The sequence below is a fragment of the Gopherus evgoodei genome, chromosome 1 (assembly GCF_007399415.2).
Source record: "Gopherus evgoodei ecotype Sinaloan lineage chromosome 1, rGopEvg1_v1.p, whole genome shotgun sequence".
In the NCBI taxonomy this organism is placed as follows: domain Eukaryota; kingdom Metazoa; phylum Chordata; order Testudines; family Testudinidae; genus Gopherus; species Gopherus evgoodei.
In genome coordinates, this window is record NC_044322.1 from 220,621,814 (window position 1) to 220,642,308 (window position 20,495).

Consider the following 20,495-nt stretch of genomic DNA (forward strand, 5'->3'; position numbering starts at 1 on the left):
GCAGCAGCTGGCAGGGATCTAGCCTGGGAGCTGAGAACCAACAGGGGGCCTTGGGAGCTGTAGTTCCTTGGTTAGCTCCCTGCCTATAGAGCCAGCCCTGGAGCAGGGAAAGAACTACATTTTCCAGCATCCCCTTGGCTGCTATTAAGAGGAAAGGGAGGGGGAGGGAGTATAGTATCTGAGACGTCATGCTGCAGCATGCTGTGAATGGAGGGCTCACTGCTAGAGCGGGATGGCACTGTGAGTGGGGAACAAGTGTGCCCAAGGAGTAGAACGCTTTGGCCCAGATATCCCCTTCAGAAGACATCCCCTGACTGGATTAGGGATACTGGTGTGACCTCACATTGCAGCCCCCAAAGAAGGAACTGGGTGGACTAAGTGGACAGTGCTCCTCCCTATCTGAAGTCTAGCAAGGAAGGTACGTGGATCCCACTAGAATTTAAAATGAGAAGTAAGGAAGGAGATGCTCTACTGGACCTGGGCAGCTTTAAATACAGTACCAGGCACGTAGGAGGATTTTCATTTCTGAGCCATGGAAGCAGAAATTGACTTTTTCCTTTCCAGATTTAGCTAATATTCAGAAAGGGAATCTAGCACCTGCCTTCCAGATTGGAACATCTCAAAATTCAGGAGTGCTCAAGCTCCATTTGGGCAGCTGTTACTTCACTTCTCCCAAATCAAATATACTGATTGTCATGGAGTCCCTGGGCGATGCTCTGGAACTGCTCCCCACAAAGCCAGGCAGGAATTTGGGGAGCCACCTCTCCCTTGGAGCAGACTGTTTCAGGGCAAGAAGCTCACATGGCTTCACCTCCTGGGTCTCTCCTTGGAGCATTCAGCATCCTCTGCCCCTCCATGTGCTTCCCACAGTGAGTCTGCCCAGTGAGGTCCCGGGGAAGCCACAGGGTCCTGCACCCCCACTTTGCAGTCAGACGTGACTCTCATCCAGCCAGTAAAACAAGGTTTATTTAGACGACAGGAACACAATCCAAAACAGGTCTTGCCAGTAGAGACAACAGGACCTTCTTTAGTTAGGTCCATCTGGGGCTCCCAGGGAGGCCACAGCCCCGTTGGGAGACCTGAGCCTCCTCGAGGCTCCCCTCCATTTTCCAGCCAGCTTCCAGAACTAGCAGTCCCTCCTCTCTGGGCTTTGTCTCTTTCCCTGGCCAGGAGGTCACCTGATCTCTCTCTCTCCAACACCTTTAGCATCCCCCTGAAAGGAAGGAAGGGCCTGGCCATTAGTTGCCATGGAGACTTCGTCACATCTCTCCTCCCTTCCAGACCGAACTGAGTGAGGTCACTTTAGCCAGTGACCCGGGGAAGTTTGAACCCCCCGACGTTCCTATGGATGCCCTGTTTGTGGGGGGAGAATTATACCAGGCACTTCCAGTTTCACACCTGCCTTTAGGAGGGGGTGCTCGATGGCACTTGTAGTTTGCATGTGGAAAGGCTTATGCAGCCCGTGCCCTTTCCCCACCCCAATATCCCTGGGCTTCAAACTGAGATGGGGTCCTTTCCCAGCGATCCAGTCTGGAGGGCTGTGATTCGAGCTCTCTTGGTTCAGAGCCCCCCTTTTGACCTTGGCCACCCTCTGGAAAGGCTTCTCTATGATGGGTAAGGGTCCTACAGCCGTTTTACCCTTGTCCTGGGCCTTCCTCACCCTCTGGCAGAGGTCACAGGATGGGCAGTACTGCCAGACATTAGTAAAGACCCCAGGCCAGTAAAAGTTCTGTAGCAGCCTCTGCTGGGTACGCCAGGTTTCCTGGTGCCCTGAGAGGGGGATGTGATGGGCCTGGCACAGCAGCTGGTGGCGATATTTCCGGGGTACCACCAGCTGCCTCCTGATCCCCCCTGACTCCATTTTCCCTAGGGGAGTCCATTCTCAGTACAGGTACTCCTTTTCCCACAGGAACCTTTTCCGGCAATCTCTCCCCATGGTCTGTACCACACTGAGGTCAGCCAGGTCCCTTATCTTCTGCAAGGAGGGATCTTTCTGCAACTCGGCCTGGAACTCAGCAGCTGGGGCAGGGATGGACACCTGCTCTCGCTCACCAGCTGGGTCTGAAGCTGCAGCCTCCTTGAGCTGTGTCCCTGGTCATTCCCTCCCCACCAGGGTAGGGTTCTGCTCCTCGGGCAAGGTACCCTTCCTGAGGTCAGGGTGCAGTGTCCCGTGGAGGCTTGGGCTACAGGTCATGAGCAGGGCACCCTGGGGGTTGCTTGGCCAGTTCTCCATGTCCCCCCCCATTAACACCTTAGTGGGTAAATGGGGTGCACCCCCACTTTCTTGGGGCCCTCCTTGTCCCCCCATTCCAAGTGTATTCTTGCTACAGGTACCTTAAATGGGCTCCTGCCCACCCCCGTCAGGGTTCAATAGGTGTTGGGCATCACCTGATCTGGAGCTGCCACCTCTGGCCGGGCCAGCGTTACCTCAGCGCCCATCTCCCAGTATCCATAGACTTTCCTCTCATCCACCTCCAGGGGTATAAGGCACTCGCTCCGCAGGGACAGCCCTGCGCCCACCCTGTAAACAGAAAACCTGATGTCCGGAGCATCCAGCTCTGCAGAGGAGTTGGCTTGGGGCCCTCCTCCTTCCTGAACAGTTGATAAGCTGCCAGCCCCCTTGCCTGGGAAGCCTGCCCCTTGTCCAGCTGCGCCACTAACCAGTTAACCCTCCGTGGGTCCAGTCTACTTGGTCTGTACCTGAGCCTGGGGCACGGGGTCCGTATGTGGCCTTTTTGGCCACAGTGATAGCAGCCCATGTCCCATTGGTCCACCCGAGCTGGTCAGTTGACCCTGATGCCGGATGTCCCCCTTGGGAGGGGGTTCTCCATGTTTTCCTTATGGGAGGTCCCAGGATCACTGTCTTTCTGCATCATGGCAGGCCTGTTCCTTTGGGACTCCTCCCTGCCAACCAGTGACCCAGGGCTAGGGCAGAAGGAGGGTTCAGGTGGGGGGGGAGCCCAGGGCTAGGGCACAAGGAGGGTTCAGGTGGGGGGGGAGCCCAGGGCTGGGGCAGCAGGGGGTGCAGGTGGAGGGGGGCAGAGCCCAGGGCTGGAGTAGCAGGGTGTGTGTGGGTGACGGAGCACTGTTGGTGGGGAAGGGGAGAGCCCAGAGCTGGGGCAGCACAGGATGTGTGTGGGGGAGTGCCCAGGGCTGGGACGGCAGGGGAGTGCAGGCAGGGCCAGTGCTACCATTGAGGTGAACTAGGCAGTTGCCTAGGGCTCCAAGATTTGAGGGCACCAAAAAGCGGTGCCCCCAATTTTTTTTTTAACAGCAGTTCCTCCCTGAGCACATGGTTGCTGCTCCACTTCTCCTGCCTCCCAGGCTTGCAGCGCCAATAAGATGTTTGGAGCCGCAAGCCTGGGAGAGGAGGAGAATTAGAGCAGGGGGCGGCATGCTCGGGGAGGAGGTGAAGCAGAGATGAGCTGGGTTGGGGAGGTGCCGTATGGCTCCCCAGGAGGGAGGGAGCTGCCGCGGTGGGGGGTGCCTCAGGGCACAGGGGAGCGGGGAGCTGCCACAAGGCTGAGGGGTGGGGTGCAAGGTGGAAGTTTTGCCTAGGGTGCGAAAGTTCCTTGGACCAGCCCTGGGTGCAGCTGGAGGGGACAGAGCCCAGGGCTGGGGTGGCAGAGGGTGTGTGAGTGGGGGAGCACTGGTGGAGACGGGGGAGCCCAGAGCTAGGGCAGCATGGGGTGTGTGTGTGGGAGCCCAGGGGGGTGGAGGGGGAAAGCCCAGAGCTGGGATGGCAGGGGGCTGTGGAAGGCCTAGAGCTGGGGCGGCAGGGGGTGCAAGTGGTGGGGGGGGAAAGCCCAGGGCTGGGGCAGCATGAGGTGTGTGTGGGGGTGAGCCCAGAGCAGGGGTGGCAGGGAGGTGGGGAGGAGAGCCTAGGGCTCAGGCAGCAAGGGTGTGTGCAGGGGGAGCCCAGTGCTGGGGTGGGGGTAGCCAAAATTGTTTTTTGCTTAGGGCAGCAAAACACCTAGAGCTGGCCCTGCCTCCACGCACCATGAGGTAGGTAGGAGTGGATCATTATTATCCCTATTTGAAAGAGGGAGAAGTTAAGGCTGAGAAAGGAGAATTTACTTGTCTTAGGTCACACAGCCAGTCAGTGGCAGAGTTGGGAATAGGATCCAAGAGCCCTGATTTTCAAACTAACCATCGGATCTTGAATTTCATACATTGAATGACCTGAATAAAGTGCTCTCAGATGAGCTCCAGACCAACAACAGTGAACAGTAATTATTCAGCAAGTATTTGAGGAGAACTGCAATGTTAGAGAGAAACATGAACTGCTCAGAGACCATTAATACAGAGAAGCAGCAAAATTAATCAAACATATAACTGGTTATGACTTATTTACTTGGTCTTAAAAGAGAACAACAAGGACCTGAGTCTCCTTCCTGTCAGTAACCCCCTGTTCTGCCAATCAGGGTAGATACTGAGGATGGGAGGCTGAGGGTTCTCACCAGAGAGCCCAAAGAATGGCCCAGGTCACCGGTGGGGATCACAGCCCGAGCACTATTGCAGCCCCACATTTTTGGATGGACCTCCCACAGTGGGAGGTGCAGAGCACTCCCCTACAATACACAGACACACACCTCCTGTTGTTGGGAGGGGAACAGGAGAAAGGACAAAAGAAGCAAGAAAAGAAGAGAAAGGAGGGATGGATGGATGGATGGATGAAAAGGTGAAACAAAAAGGACAAACCCTAATGTCCCCAGTGATTCTAAGGGATAAAATCCTAGGTGCGCAATAAAATTCTACCTCCTTAAGCTCGTGTTTTCCATGCCTAGAATTCAACTCACCTCAGATGGATCAGACTGAACTGGTTTCAAACCTCGAGGGAGGCTCTTACCTTCTAAACAGGGACGGCTGTTTTCTAGTAAAATCACTAAAAGGGAAGGAGAAAACTCGAAAGAGGTTCCTCCTGGCGCTCACGTACTTGAACCCGAATACTCTCTCAGTCGTCAAAGAGAGATCTGGAGAAGGAGACTTGCTAAAGCAAAGCCACAGGGGTCTCTGAGGTTTCCCTGGCCCCTCGCCCCTCTCCTGCCTGGCTGATGTCAGCATCTCTCTGTGATGTCACCACCTTCCCATCACCTTTCACCAATAGTCTCAGGTCCTGCAAAAGGCCTTTGTGATGTCACTGCCACACCCCTCCCTTGCTGTGCCAATGTCCTTCCTGACACTTTGGAAGTTTGAGCTACTCACTGTGGATCACCTCACTCAGGAGCGTTCGTTCTAGGAAGCAAGCTGGCTAGAGAGGAAAACATCAGACGCTGCTCCCAATGCTACACTCAGTTTTTCAGAAATTAGTTGACTTTATGGCCAGAAGAGACCGTAAGAGCATCTAATCTGACCATCTGCATATCACAGGCCTCCTCTATGACACAAGAGCTACTTTGGGAGAAAACACATTCCAGAAAGGCATCTAGTCTTCATTAAATGACACGAAGAGATGGAGAATCTACCAGTTTCCTTGGTAGCTTGTTCTGGCGGTGAATAATCCTTGCTGTTGAATATTTATGCCTTAGTTGTAATAGGAATTTGTCTCTTTACAGCTTCCAGCCATTGGGTCTTGCTATGCCTTTCTCTGCTAGATTAAAGAGCCCTTTAAAACCCAGTATATTCTCTCCATTAAGGCACTTCAACACTTCAGTGAAGTCACCTTTCAATCTTCTTTTGATAAGCTAAACAGGTTGAGCTCTTTCAATAGCTCACTAGAAGGCATTTTTCTCCAGCCCTCAGAACATTTGGTGGCTCTTTGTTTCCCCATCTTCAATTTCGCAACATCTTCTTCAAATGAGGACTCCAAAACTGGAGGCTATTCCAATATCAGTCTCACTGATGCCGTGTCATCTCCTGTGACGTTATTGACATAATCTGTAACTGTATAGATCACCGTTGCGACCACTGTTCTATATTTGCAGCCAATATTGTAGAAAGGTTGTTGTGTAAGGGGTCTATGGAGAGGTTCTGATTGGCTAATTATAATTATACTCTCTCTAGATGTGTATCATTTTTGTAGTTGATATTATGAATATTGGTTCTATGCTGTCCGTATTTCAAACCTGTGCTATGCTTCCGTGGAACACCGCAGCCAGACAAATTGGTGTCAGTTCTGCCTAGCCTACTTGATGGCCCATTAAGGACCATCAGCTATACAATCGACCCACTGAGAGAAGGCAGATACGCCTTGTGACTCAGCAAGCTATGCAGGGACCTGCCTATGGATAGAACTCTAAGTTTTTTCTATGCCATGTGCTGGATAGAGTGTCCTTGGGACAAAGAAAGCAAAGACCACATGGCAAGCGTCTATAAAAGGCTGATGCTTCATCACCATCCCTGCTTCATACCTCTGGAGGGACTTTGCTACAAACTGAAGCTCTATACAAAGGACTGAATGACCCATCCCAGCTGTGGATGGACTCCAGAGACTTGATTTGAACCTGGAGTTTATTCCACCACTGCTATAAGGCTGAACCAAGAACTTTGCCATTACTGGATGTGAAGGGTTAAAATCCATGTGCATTTTATATAACAACCTGGTCTATGGATTGTGCCAGCTCTTTTCCAGACCCAAAGTCCAGAGTATGGTCTAGCCCAGTATGATTGTTTTTACGGTTTAAATTACACTCACAGGCACTGATAACAGAGTTGCTGAAAGTTTGGGAGTTAGGAACTGATAGGTTAGTGTTCCAGGCCCCTCGCAGATGACCCCCTCCCTCTGGGACAGGGACAGGTCTTCAGGCAGCAGGAATGGATCCAGCACTGTTGACCAATAACACATCATGAATGGCAGTGGAGTTATTCCTTAAACTACAAAGGTAAGAGGAGTTTGACATTGATCTCATCATGTGTAGTAGCTATAACACGAGATTGCTTGTGGCATTCACGGAGGTGCTGACCATAGCGGAACGCTGCTTTGGGGCTCAGGAAACTACTGAGTGGTGGGATCAATCGTCATGCACATTTGAGATGACGAGCAGTGGCTGCAGAGCTTTTGGATGAGGAAAGCCACATTCATGAGACTGTGTGATGAGCTCGCCCCAGCCCTGCAGCAGAAGGACACGAGAATGAGAGCAGCCCTGTTGTTGGAGAAGCACATGGCAATTGCACGGTGGAGGCTGGCTACTCCAGACTGCTACCAATCAGTCGCTAACCAGTTTGGAGTGGGAAAGTCAACAGTGGGATGCATGTTGACAAAAGTGTGCAGGGCATTAATTGCATCCTGCTCTGAAAGACCCTGATTCTGGGCAACGTCGTTGCCCTTGTGGATGGGTTTGCACAAATGGGCTTCCCTAACTGCGTTGGGTGATAGATCACACATCTATTCTAATTTTGGCACCAGACTACCTAGCCAGCAAATACATTAATCACAGAGGATATTTTTCAATGGTTCTCCAGGCACTTGTGGATCAACATGAGCATTTTACAGACATTAATGCAGGCTAGTCCAAAAAGGGGCATGACGCATGCACCTTTCAGAACACTGGCCTGTTCAGGAAGCTGCAAGCAGGGACTTTCTTCCCAGAGCAGAAGATCACCATAGGGGAAGTCGAAATGCCCATTGTGATCCTGGGAGACCCTGCCTACCCCTTAATGCTGTGACTTATGAAGCCATACATGGGGCACCTTGACAGCAGCAAAGAGAAGTTCAACACCAGGCTGAGCAAGTGCAAAATGACAGTTGAGTGTGCTTTTAGCCATTTAAAGGCCGGCTAGCGCTGCCTAGATGGAAGGCTGGACCTGGCCGATGACAATATTCCTATGCTTATAGCCACGTGCTGCACACTCCATAACATTTGTGAAGGGAAGGGTGAAAGCTTCACTCAGGGCTGGACCACTGAGCATCAGCACCTGGATGCTGAATTTGAACAGCCACAGACCAGGGCTATTAGAGGGGTGCACAGCAGGGCTATAAGGATCAGGGTTGCCTTAAGGCAGCAATCTGAAGCTGAAAGCTACAATATTTGTTGCTATGCATGGGAGCGTAGTGCTTGTAATGCTGGGAGGTGATTGTGAGTGGTGCAGACAATGCACTATGAAGGCTTAAGAAAATTGCCTGCTGCTCGGCAGCGTTCTATTTGTTTTCAATTAATGGAATCAAGATTGCTTTCAAACCAAAACTATTCTTTTATGCAAAAGCAACCACCAGAGGAGAGAGAGAGAAACAAAAAAGAAAAACACATCAGCACTGTGGGGGGATGGTGAAAGGGAAGGTCCCATGAGGAGGTGAGGTCCAGGATGGTTGAAGATTTGTGTATGTCCAGGTATTATATTCAACCTTATCCTTTGGAGTACAGTGCAGCAGGTACTGTACTTCAGCAGGAATAAACTGCAGAGGGACAGGTGTGGAGTGCAGCGTGTACTGGGAGACCACAGGGCAGGACTGTGATGGGGCAGGAGTGGAATGCAGTGGGTATAGACTGGAGCCAGGAGGTTGATAAGAGTATGTTTGGTGGTGTCAGAGGGGGCATATGAGAGAGTTTTGCGACCGCAGCTGCAGGGGAGGATGGGCACGGAGCCACTTGGTTTGAGGGGTTGGAAGCAACTGGACCGTGTCTGCTTGGCGCTCCATAATGTTTAAGAGCCGCTACATGGCTTCGTTCTGGCGCACCGCGTTCTCCTTTCAGTCCCACTTCTCGCTGTCCCACCACTCTTTCAGTTCTTGTCTTTTGGCCATGGAGTGCCTAATGACATCATGCAGAAAGTTCTCTTTAGTTCTTCATGGCCACTTTCTAATTCTGAACAGCCGTTCAGCCGCCAATAACAAGAAGAGGGAGGCTGGGCTCTCGAGGTCATATCTGTGAGGACAAAATGCAACATGTTACAGAAGCAGTGTTTGCAGCACACAGACCACTGATACAGTGATTTAAACACAGCCACTGTTCACATACCTGTCACTAACTGGCTGTCCCTAGCCAAGCACACAAGAGCCACAAGACCTCCAAAATTGTAAAAGCAGGGGCAGGAGAAATTACTGTCCAGGACCATACTGTACAGTAGGCATGTGGCTCTTGGGGAGAGACAGGGAGGGGGCATATCATCATTTGTGTGCCTATATTTTCCACAGGCTGTTTTCATTATGAAAGATATCTTGCTGCTGAGGGTGAGCAGGGAATCAAGGGAGGGTCTTCTCCAAAATTGCGGTGTTTGCCCTGGCTCTTATGTGGCTCACCTGTGTGCAGCAATGGTCTCTGCCCCCTGGCCCCCTCGGTGACACCAGAGTGGCATTGGAAAATTACCCTTAATGGGGCAAGAAACAAAGCAATTCTGCCAAAGATCCTGCAGCAGCGGATTGCCCAGTATCTCCATAAGAGTTTCATGGAGATATCTGGGGCAGATTCCCATGAAGTGAGGGAGTCAATCAATACCCTGTTCCACTGCTCAGACTAGGCATGTGGTGGTGCGCACATCATACAGACACAAGCCTGCTTTCTGCAACCCTCCTGCCCCCAACAACTCGCTTCATTGATTCCCCAGATCAAAGCCACTTACCATGGGCCTCCTCTCCTGCGCTTTGCAAAGCTTTGACACCTGTGACTGGCTAATCTCCTCTGGAGTAGATAAAAACGCCAGGCTGCGTGCATCTCTGACCTCTAAGTCCTCCTCCACCTTCACGTCATAGTCCAAGATTTACTCTTCCTGGCTCGGTCCACTCTTAACCAGCACGTGAGCCACTGAAGTACTCACAGTGGACTTACCAGTGGAGGTGGGTTCACCATGGACTACCACATTCAGCTCTTTGTAGAAATGGGAGCTTGTGAGTGCAGCACCAGAGTGGCGTTTTGCCTCCCGCACCTTGTGGTAGGCATTCCACAGATCCTTCACTTTGACCCTACACTGCAGTGTCCTGGCCATGGCCCCTTTCTCTCATGCAAAGTGAAATCTGTCTATAGGTATCATAATTCCTATGGCTGGAGCACAGCTGAGACTGGACAGGCTCCTCTCCCCAAATGCTGATGAGGTTCAGCAGCTGAGTATTGCTCCAAGCGGGGTATCACCCGGTCCATGGAGCAGGCGTGGTCACATCGAAAGATGCACTTAGACCACTGCATGCATCACCAAGCAAACAGGAAGGGAATTTTCAAAATTCCCAAGTAATTTAAGGGGTGGGGTTCTCGGTTGGTCACCTGAGGGCAGTGCAGTAGAGTTCAAACTAATAACCAGAGAAATGAGAACAGGGATTGTGGGACATCTCCCGGAGGCCAATCACAGCGCTGTAATCTACCAGGGTGTCTACACTAGCACCGTGGAGCTGTAGCCCCAGTGCAGAAAGATGTACAACTCTCATTGGGGTGGTGGTTTTTTGTTTTTTTTAAAAGACCTACAACTGTGCAGTTTCTGCGCACTAAGTGGCTTGGCAGTGTGCACACCTCGTGAGTTACACGACAGAAAGCTGCTTTCCTGAGCAGAAACTTGCCAGTGTAGACAAGGCCATAGATGGCTTAACTAAGAACCCAAGACTGTCACACTGGATCAGACCAATGGTCCATCTTGCCCAGTGTGCTGCCTGAGAGTGACCAGAGCTAGATGCGTCAAAGGGAATGAACAGAACAGGCCTGTTGACCTGCACGGCGAGGGTCTTTCACTCTTACCTTTAACTTCATTGTTGTCGATTCCTACTTATCCTATTTCTGGGCAAATCAGGTGTGAACCACTCCTTTGATATAGATGTGTCCCAATCCAGCTGAATTGAGGCAGACTTTGGGCCAGTGTCAGTTTGGAAAAGGCCTGCTTAACCCAGCAGGTTTCTCAAAGTATCTGTTGCTGTGAACCGCATGTAGTCTGGACGTGTGAACCCCAAAGATGTCAAACATGAAAGAAACACAAGGCCAGTTCTGAGGAGGCTTCCTCAGATCATGGGAGACAGACCAGTCCTCGCTTACAGATAGCCCCCAACCTGAACCAAATATTCACCAGCAACCATACACCACACAACAAAAACACTAACCCAGGAACCTATCCTTGCAACAATGCCCAATGCCAATTCTTTCCACAGATCTATTCAAGTGACACCATCATAGGACCTAATTACATCAGCCACGCCATCAGGGGCTCGTTAACCTGCACATCTATCACTGTGATATATGCCATCATGTGCCAACAATGCCCCTCTGCCATGTATATTGGCCAAACTGGACAGTCTCTACGCAAAAGAATAAATGGACACAAATCTGACATCAGGAATCATAACATTAAAAAACCAGTAAGAGAACACTTCAGCCTCTCTTATCGCTCAGTAACAGACTTAAAGGTGGCAATTTTGCAACAGAAAAGCTTCAAAAACAGACTCCAATGAGAAACTGCTAAACTTGAATCAATATGCAAACTAGATACCATTAATTTAGGTTTGAACAGAGACTTGGAATGGCTGAGTCATTATACAGACTGAATCTATTTCCCCATGTTAAGTATCCTCACACCTCTTGTCAACTGTCTGCAATGGCCCATCTTGATTATCACCACGGAAGTGTTTTTTTCTCCTGATGATTATAGCTCATCTTAATTAGCCTCTTAGAGTTGATATCGCTACTTCCACCTTTTCATGTTCTGTATGTATACATCTCTCCTTGCTATATATTCCATTCTATGCATCTGAAGAAGTGGGCTGCAGCCCATGAAAGTTTATGCTCAAATAAAAATTTCTTAGTCTCTAAGGTGCCACAAGTACTCCTGTTCTTAGAGCCAGGCCTGAGGGTTAAACAGCTGTGCTCAAAAGGAAAAGGGGCCTCAGCGCCTATAAAAATAACTGGTTGCAAAAACAAAACAAGAATTAAATTAAAAAAAACAAACCAAACCAAAAAACCAACCCAGAAAAGCTCCCATCACACATCCATCACCATTTTAGATTTTGACATCTCCTGCCTGATGTGACATCTTTGCTTTGCAAACGAGACCTGGGGAACTCTGTGGCTGTTACCCTCTAACTGGGTAAAAGGTTACATCTCTTGTCAAGTAATTTTCCTCTTAACAGAAGATTTGAAAATTGATCAAAATAAATTCCATTTGAAATAGAAATAATTACAGTCTATCTTGGGTCTCTATTCTTATACATGCTATTTCTCTCACGTATTCCCCCATTCTAACTCTTTTTGAGTGAGGTTTTAATTTCAGGATTATCCACCTTTTCCTACATAGTAGGAGGGGGCAGGGAGAGAACTAGAAAAAAACCAGAATTATATCAGAACATTGGAAGTTATCACATAATCAGTCTCTTATGTTACACTAATTCATGTTTAATTACATTGTCGCTGGTAACAACTTATTCAAAGATTACAAAATAGAAACCTATAGAGCAGTTTTCTCTTAATTCCCATTTCCACTCAGTCAGCTTTGTGTAAAATCACATTCTACAATAACCTAGGAGCCTTCCATTTCTGGGACTTCATTTCTCCCTGGGACTTCTCCCGTAAGCGTGGATGGAAGGGGTCTCACACTACATGGGAAGGTTGCATTATGAGAAAAACCCACCTGTGCTCTATTTTCACTCTTTCTAGTCTTTTAGAGTAGCAGGAGATGGAGAAGTGATATCAATGCATAAGACTTAATAGCAAAATTAAGAGACCAAACTACAGACTCTGGACTCCGCATTCATCTATCCCGCAGTCTGAACTTGGAATCTGATACATTCCCTCATTGGCTACCATCATTTGCCCAGCATGGAAGTGCTTCTTCTCCAACAAGACAGCCAGATTGGGACCCATAGCCATGGAATGGCTCTGAAGGAATCAGCTGTTTCTCTCTGTGCCTCATCTAACTTTGGAGACAAATGGTAAAAGACTGTTGTTCCCAATTTAATCATGGCATCCTTTAGGAGTGTGATCAATGCCACTTAACTAGGGAGCAGGGTTCGAAAAATAGTTGACCTGGGCCACAGGTCACCATAGCTTCCATCTCTGAGGTGAAAATCAGCCACTAAGTTCCTGCAATTTCTACCTGAGTCCTTATCAAATCTTTGACCTTAAGTATAAAATTACTCCAAGTCCCTGGCGTAGAATTCTTCACCAACCACACAACACAGCAGTAGCGACAGTGAGGTATAACTCCCCCAAATATGCCCTTTGATTTTTTAATCTGGTACCACAGATTTAAATTAGGGACTAAATTCAAGTGTGGTTTAGTATCCCTGTAAGACAACAAATGTCAGGTCTCTATTAAAAATAGGTATCTTTTTGCAACTATATCACATTCAACACAGATTCCATTTTCTACACGTTTGCAGCATCTCAGGGTGAACTGAACAGAAACGTCACTTCCATTTTCCCCATCTCTACCTAGATAGGGATTGCATTTCCCAAATAGGCAACATGCAGTTGATTAAGAAGGAGCTACTTTCAGGAGCGATATCCTGCAGAGCCTGGGCCACAACTGCTTTGGGAGCCCAATGCATAGGTATTTTGCTGAGTTACAAGTCATTTACTAGGGAATCCTCTTCCTAGCCTTTTAGAAAAAATATTGACCTGAACAATTAAACAACCGGGGGATTGGGATGGTGACGGGGAAAAAGGGAATCCATCTAATTTACCCTAACTATGTCTGTTGTTAGAGTGGGTGAAATGACATTTTTCCCTATCCCTGCCCTGTCCCTGCTCTTTGTTATAGTTCAATACATTTTAAGTGAGGAAAATAGTAGCAAAAATATCTGCTCCCCAGCACAACCTGAAGCAACATCAGAGCAACTGGGAATGAAATAATTTGTTCCCCAAGGGAGAACTCGATGACTAACAATTGCTTTGAAATGGGGGAACAGTATAACCGTAATGCTCAGGGTTTATTTAGACTAGGAAGTGATGGAGTTTAGGTTAGGTCAGGTCAAGGGGAAAGCTAATGCCAACCACTGCACCTGGGCTGCATCTGCACTACAATTCTAATTGTCTTTTTACACCAAGATCACTAACTTGAGCAACTAACACCATGAACAGTCCTAGTGGATGGAAGGCACAGGTAGTTTTTGCCTCAGTGTAGTTTGTTGAGACCAAAATCTCTCTCCCACTTGGAGCTGATGAACATTCCTGGCGGGAGGGACGCACATGCCTATGACTCAAAAGGACAGGAGTTGATAGAAAAGATCATAGGACTGACCCCAAAGAAGGGAGAGCTGCAAAAGGCAGAAGCAGGCAACTGATCTGGTGGAGCTGAGGCGCCACGGTGAAGATGGTGCAAAAATCACTATGTGGGAATTAGCAAATGTGATTCAAAAAAAAAAAATCTTTGTCCAGCCCTAGTCAAGTGATTTATAACAGTTCACTCTCAGGTGGATTTTGTGATGTCTAATAAGGCTTGGGCTCTGCTTGAAGCTTTTCCCACACTCAGAGCATGTGTAGAGTTTCTCTCCTGTGTGGATTCTCCTGTGTGCGCTTAGGGCAGAGCTCTGACTGAAGCTTTTCCCGCACTCAGAGCATGTGTAGGGCGTCTCTCCTATGTGGATTCTCTGATGTGTGATAAGGCGTGAGCGCCGACTGAAGCTTTTCTCACATTCAGAGCATGTGTAGGGCATCTCCCCAGTATGGATTCTCTGATGTCTGATAAGGTCTGAGCTCTGACTGAAGCTTTTCCCACACTCAGAGCATCCATACGGTTTCTCACAGGTGTGGATTCTTCTATGTGCAATAAGGTTTGAGCTCTGATTGAAGCTTTTCCCACACTCAACGCATCCATATGGTTTCTCACCTGTGTGGATTCTCCTGTGCGTGCTCAGGGCAGAGCTCTGACTGAACCTTTTCCCACACTCAGAGCATGTGTAGGGTGTCTCCCCCGTATGGATTCTCTGATGTCTGATAAGGTCTGAGCTCTGATTAAAGCTTTTCCCACACTCAGCGCATCCATATGGTTTCTCACCTGTGTGGATTCTCCTGTGTGTGCTCAGGGCAGAGCTCTGATTGAAGCTTTTCCCGCACTCAGCGCATGTGAAGGGCAGCTCCCCTGTGTGGATTCTCTGATGTCTGAGAAGGTGTGAGCTCCGATTGAAGCTTTTCCCACACTCATGGCAGGCGTAGCGTCTCTCTTCCAAGTTGATTCTGCCACATGTAAGAAGGTCTGAGTGGCTACTGTAGTTTTCCTCTGGCCTCTGCTGAGTCTCACAGGCTTTTGTGTTTTGTGAGAATGCACAACTCCTGGAAACACTTCCTTTGGATCTTCCTGATAATGTTCCACGTGGTTCTACTTGCACAGCATCTTCCTGCTGGGGTTTCTCCTCCTCGTTCTCACTCACCATCCCATCACTGGATGGGAGACAGAGAGAATCCAGACATAGGTCACTCTCTGCACCAGAAAGAAAGGAAATCTCAGACAGAGGAATGGAAAAAGGGATGAACAAACCAAAATATATGTGAGAGAGATGAAATCTATCAGGAGCTTATTTTCCCCAAACTCCTTCCTCTCTTCTCTGTGGAAGGATCAGTTCTGGGTCCTCATTGCACCATAACACTCAGGGGAAAGTGAGATTGGGGAGGGACCTGCTGACAGTTGTCAGTCAGAATCGGAGGGAAGTCATGAGTGACATCTGCCATAATGATTCCACATCTGCAGGGAAGAATCCTGAACTTGAAGAGCTCACAGGGTCTTTATAGGGCATACCAAATGTTTCCTGCATTCCTAAACAGTTGTTGAGTTGTTTAACCAATTCCTCACCTGTGAAGGCAGCTCTTGGGAGCACTTCTTTTTCTGAGCCCTGGAGGTCCAGGACCCATGGCTCTTCCCCTCGTTCCAGCTGCAAGATCACATCAGGTTTGGAAATTGGAAACCCTACTGCAGGCAAAGAAAAGAAGGGAGGTCAGTGGAATTTGTGCGATACATGTCATAAAGAATATTCCATGGTTTTAACCCCATCTCATTTTTAAGCAGTAACATCTGTAGCCCTCAGGATTAATCTGCTTGCCTGCACAAACATATCTTTTCTTATAAGTACTGTATTGTGATAGGTTTATTAATTCATATTAAAAATAAATGTGGCTGTAATGCAAGAAACGCACAGGCCAAAAACCTGCATTTTAAGCTAAAGCAAAGTTAGCATATCTATATCCTGTGCCCTTTTACCCAGAAAAGCAAAGATGACCTTTTTAACTTGTTTTTCCTATACCCAAATAAAGTGCCTATGCTTAGGTCTAAGACCCTTTACCTAGACCAATAGACAGTGAAGAATGGCATAGAGGATTTTTTGAACTTGTACCCACAGACTTAAGAAGTACACCACAAGTGCGCAGATACCTGTCATCCATACGCACATACCTATTAGCCTATGGGGTAAGCGTCCCTAACATTGCTATGGGGGAAACAGTGAAATTTGGGCATAAGAGGAAGGATTTCCGGCATTTATTTCTATAACCTACCTCGCTATGGTACCCCACCCCTACCTCGACCTCCTCCTTCTTCACTACCCTTCACCATCTTCAACTACGTATTCATGCTATCCATCTACAACAGCTATTAACTAGTAACAGGCAGCACTTACTTTTTTTCAAACTTAAATTGAAAAGAGACTCGGCTAAGCTTGGTCTCTTTAAACTTTATTTTAGTTTGTGTATTAGATTATTTAGTTGAATTAAAAAGTAAATTCTAAAGTAGCTTTGACAGCTCTTTGCATTAGTTTCCTCTGCAAGAGCTGTGAAACCAGAACCGACAGAGACGAGGCCAACACCAGTTTATCAAAACAGGGTATGAATATTAATCAAAGTTTGCAGCACATAATATTGTATGATCATATGTATCTCTTGAATAACAGTAATACAATTGTAACTTTGTAACTAACTGTTTTACAATTTACTTACTATTTCATTGATTTTAATAAAAAGTCTTTATGACTATCTCTGTCTCAGTGTGAGCTTGCTGTCATACCCCCGAAAGTCCCTTTATAAATTCTGTGGAACCTGATTTGAAACATGAACTTTTATCTTCTGATCAAACAAACTGGTGAGCCTAAACCCATATTAATTAATATAAATGATTAATTTTAAATAATAATAATACTTAATTATAAAACAAAATAAATCGAGTTGATAAATCAAATCAACATTACTAACACATCCCAAATTAGGCTACGCATCCCAAGGCCATCTTCCTTGGCTCAAAGTGGCAGGACAGTTCTTATTATAATAAATCATATTCATTACCTTAGTGTCTAAGGGCCAACTAACAGTAAGTTCCCATTGTGCTAGGCAAAGTGCAAACAGAGAATTTACAGTCTAAATAGACAAGACAGACAAAGAATGGGGGAAGGGGTAGAACCCACTGTTAGAATAGAGATATTCAGGCCTGCCTGTAAAGCCTATACTTCAAGAACTTAGGTGTATTTTTATCACTTTGTCTTTATACCCTTGTAACTAGCAAAATCTCGGTCCGCCTGTGTATGGGCCTTCTCTCACTAGGCTCGTCTGAGCCCTTGTTCTTAGGCTAAGGCCTTTGGCTAAGCAGCAGGGGCAGCCATAAGCTGGGAAGTGAGGGGTCACATCCTCACATCCCAAACCAGTCACACTGAAATAAGGTGCTATTGGGCTGTTAGGAAGTCGAGCCTGTCCTGACAGTGCCCATCACCACCAGATAACGAAACAGATCTTAAGATGGTTAAAGAAAACTTAGTCTGATAGCACCCTGTCTGGCAAGAAATCACTTATCAGTGGTTGTGGTTCTGAAACCCTCATTTCTGTATTGTTTTATCTTTATCTTCCACCACGATTTCAACAGCTTCCACCCCACCATCAACCTCGGCCTGGACCAATCTACACGAGAGGTCCACTTCCTGGACACCACGGTGCAAATAAGTGATGGTCACATTAACACCACCCTATACCGAAAACTTACCGACCGCTATGCCTACCTTCATGCCTCCAGCTTCCATCCCGGGCACATCACACGATCCATTGTCTACAGCCAAGCACTGAGGTACAATCGCATCTGCTCTAACCCCTCAGACAGAGACCAACACCTCCAAAATCTCCACCAAGCATTCTCAAAACTACAATACCCGCACGAGGAAATAAGGAAACAGATCAACAGAGCCAGACGTGTACCCAGAAGACTCCTACTGCAAGACAAACCCAAGAAAGAAACCAACAGGACTCCACTGGCCATCACATACAGTCCCCCAGCTAAAACCCCTCCAACGCATCATCAGGGATCTACAACCCATCCTGGACAACGATCCCACACTTTCACAGGCCTTGGGTGGCAGGCCAGTCCTTGCCCACAGGCAACCTGACAACCTGAAACATATTCTCACCAGTAACTGCACACCGCACCATAGTAACTGTAGCTCAGGAACCAATCCATGCAACAAACCTTGATGCTAGCTCTGCCCACATATCTACACCAGCGACACCATCACAGGACCTAACCAGATCAGCCATACCATCACCGGTTCATTCACCAGCACGTCCACCAATGTAATATATGCCATCATATGCCTGCAATGCCCCTCTGCTATGTACATCGGCCAAACTGGACAGTCACTACGGAAAAGGATAAACGGACACAAATCAGATATTAGGAATGGCAATATACAAAAACCTGTAGGAGAACACTTCAACTCCCTGGCCACACTATAGCAGACCTTAAGGTGGCCATCCTGCAGCAAAAAAACTTCAGGTCCAGACTTCAAACAGAAACTGCTGAGCTTCAGATCATCTGCAAATTTGACACCATCAGCTCAGGATTAAACAAAGACTGTGAATGGCTTGCCAACTACAAAACCAGTTTCTCCTCCCTTGGTTTTCACAGCTCAACTGCTAGAACATGGCCTCATCCTCCCTGATTGAACTAACCTCATTATCTCTAGCTTGCCTGCATATACATACTTGCCCCTGGAAACTTCCACTACATGCATCTAACGAAGTGGGTATTCACCCACCAAAGCTCATGCTCCAAAATGTCTGTTAGTCTATAAGGTGCCACAGGATTCTATGCCACTTTTACATTGTTAATCAATCTGGTTCTCTACTTGTTTCCGTCTGCTGTATAATTAATTTTTCTAGGTGTAAGTTAATTAGGGTAGTGGAATATGCTTGCTTGGAAATAACCTCAATAAACATTGCATTATCTGTGCTTTGGACTTCTGGTCTTTTGCTGCTTGCGGTCTGCGTGACAAAAACCAGGGAAGTGAAAGGGTGAAGGGAAAACCCTCTAACAAATGGACATGACCTGCTAACCAAGAGGTAAGCCTTAGATGAAGGTTTTAATACATTATGGAATGGATCAGGGATTCCCATAAGGATTGATGAGGGGATGATGGTAAATACACATTTAGACTCTTTTCTTGTTTTATAGCTTTTCCCCAGAAGGCTCAACCTCTGGCACACTGTCATGGATGCATAGCATCTGTGCAATGCCCTGGCTTTTAAACAGTCCTTGGGAGGTGCCACTTGAGTGCATTAGACCCCCAAGGGGTCCCACTCTTCCACAAGGATAGGCCATGTAGCTTCAACATCTGAGACTGAGCCACTTCCTCGGTGTCCTTCCTTCACGCTCCTCTCCACTTCTTCCCATTACTCTAAGCTAGCACTACCTCCTGGCACTTTGAGAGCTTCTTGTGTTCCCTCTACATCTTGTTGGGATAGATATGTATTACATTATATACTAACGTTAGATGTGTAGAAAGTGTGAATAGAAAGTAGTTAAATGACTGGATGTGTGTCTGCTTTTTAGCCTTGCTGTAAATTATTATAGCAATTTCTGTAACTAACCCAAGGACAGAAACACTAATTATGTGAGGCTTAGAAAAACAAGACAAAGTCTGTACCAGGGAATGATAAGGACTTTGGGAAACAGTGTTGTTTTACCACTAACCCTTTCATCCCTTGGAATTTTGATTGTGCCTGTGTAGCAATGTAAAGGGGGAGAGAAAACAGAATAGCATGTAAATCAAACGTGTTACACTGGAATGCAAGAACACTGAAATGTGAGCATGCTGGGTGAGTGGAAGTGAGTGCCTGTGACAGGTAAATGATCAATCAGGAAATAGTACCAGCCAAACTCAAGAAAGATTCACACCTATCTGCTGGCTGAAGATAACGCAGGAAAACGGATGACCCCCGGAGGGCAAGGCGGAATCTGCCCAGGGCGCATCAAAAAGAAATAAAAGATAGCATATGCATAACACTTGCCCATCATGAATGTACCATCCGCCGGTCAAGCTGACTGATGGCTCTCTCAATCATGACAGAGCAATTCCCATAGACTTACATTGAACCAAAGACCTATAAGAATGGAACCAGGGGACTGTGATCTTTGACTCTGGTTCTGCAACTACCCTCCAGGAATATCGGATGCGCATCTGAGAACGGCTTGGCTCTAATCTCGTGTCCAGGGCACCTAGCCAGTGACTTAGGACTAGCAACTGAAGGCTGGTAACTATAACTGATCATTGCAGAACCTGTGTGAATGGTTGTGTGAGTGAATGCTTTTAACAGCTGTCAGTACTATCCTTCTGTATTTGCAATAAACGTGGCGATTTGCCTTATCCCTCTTACAAGATCCTGCTGGTAACATTTTATTAGTGTAAGAAT

The 20,495-nt window shown here is 47.4% G+C and overlaps 1 long non-coding RNA gene and 1 pseudogene across 2 annotated transcripts; both read right to left on the bottom strand.

Moving 5' to 3' along the window:
* LOC115636545 overlaps window positions 1-20,495 on the bottom strand; it is a 1,011,845-nt pseudogene that overhangs the window by 970,759 nt on the left and 20,591 nt on the right.
* On the bottom strand, window positions 8,153-14,788 carry LOC115636805. 2 transcript variants are annotated; one of them, XR_003997072.1, is made up of 3 exons: window positions 14,671-14,788; window positions 14,083-14,334; window positions 8,153-8,801 (listed from the first exon to the last, which is right to left on the bottom strand). It is a non-coding gene; the product is annotated as an uncharacterized LOC115636805 (long non-coding RNA). The 2 variants fall into 2 exon arrangements; XR_003997071.1 differs by lacking the exon at window positions 8,153-8,801 and adding an exon at window positions 11,473-11,483 and having other exon boundaries at window positions 12,578-14,334.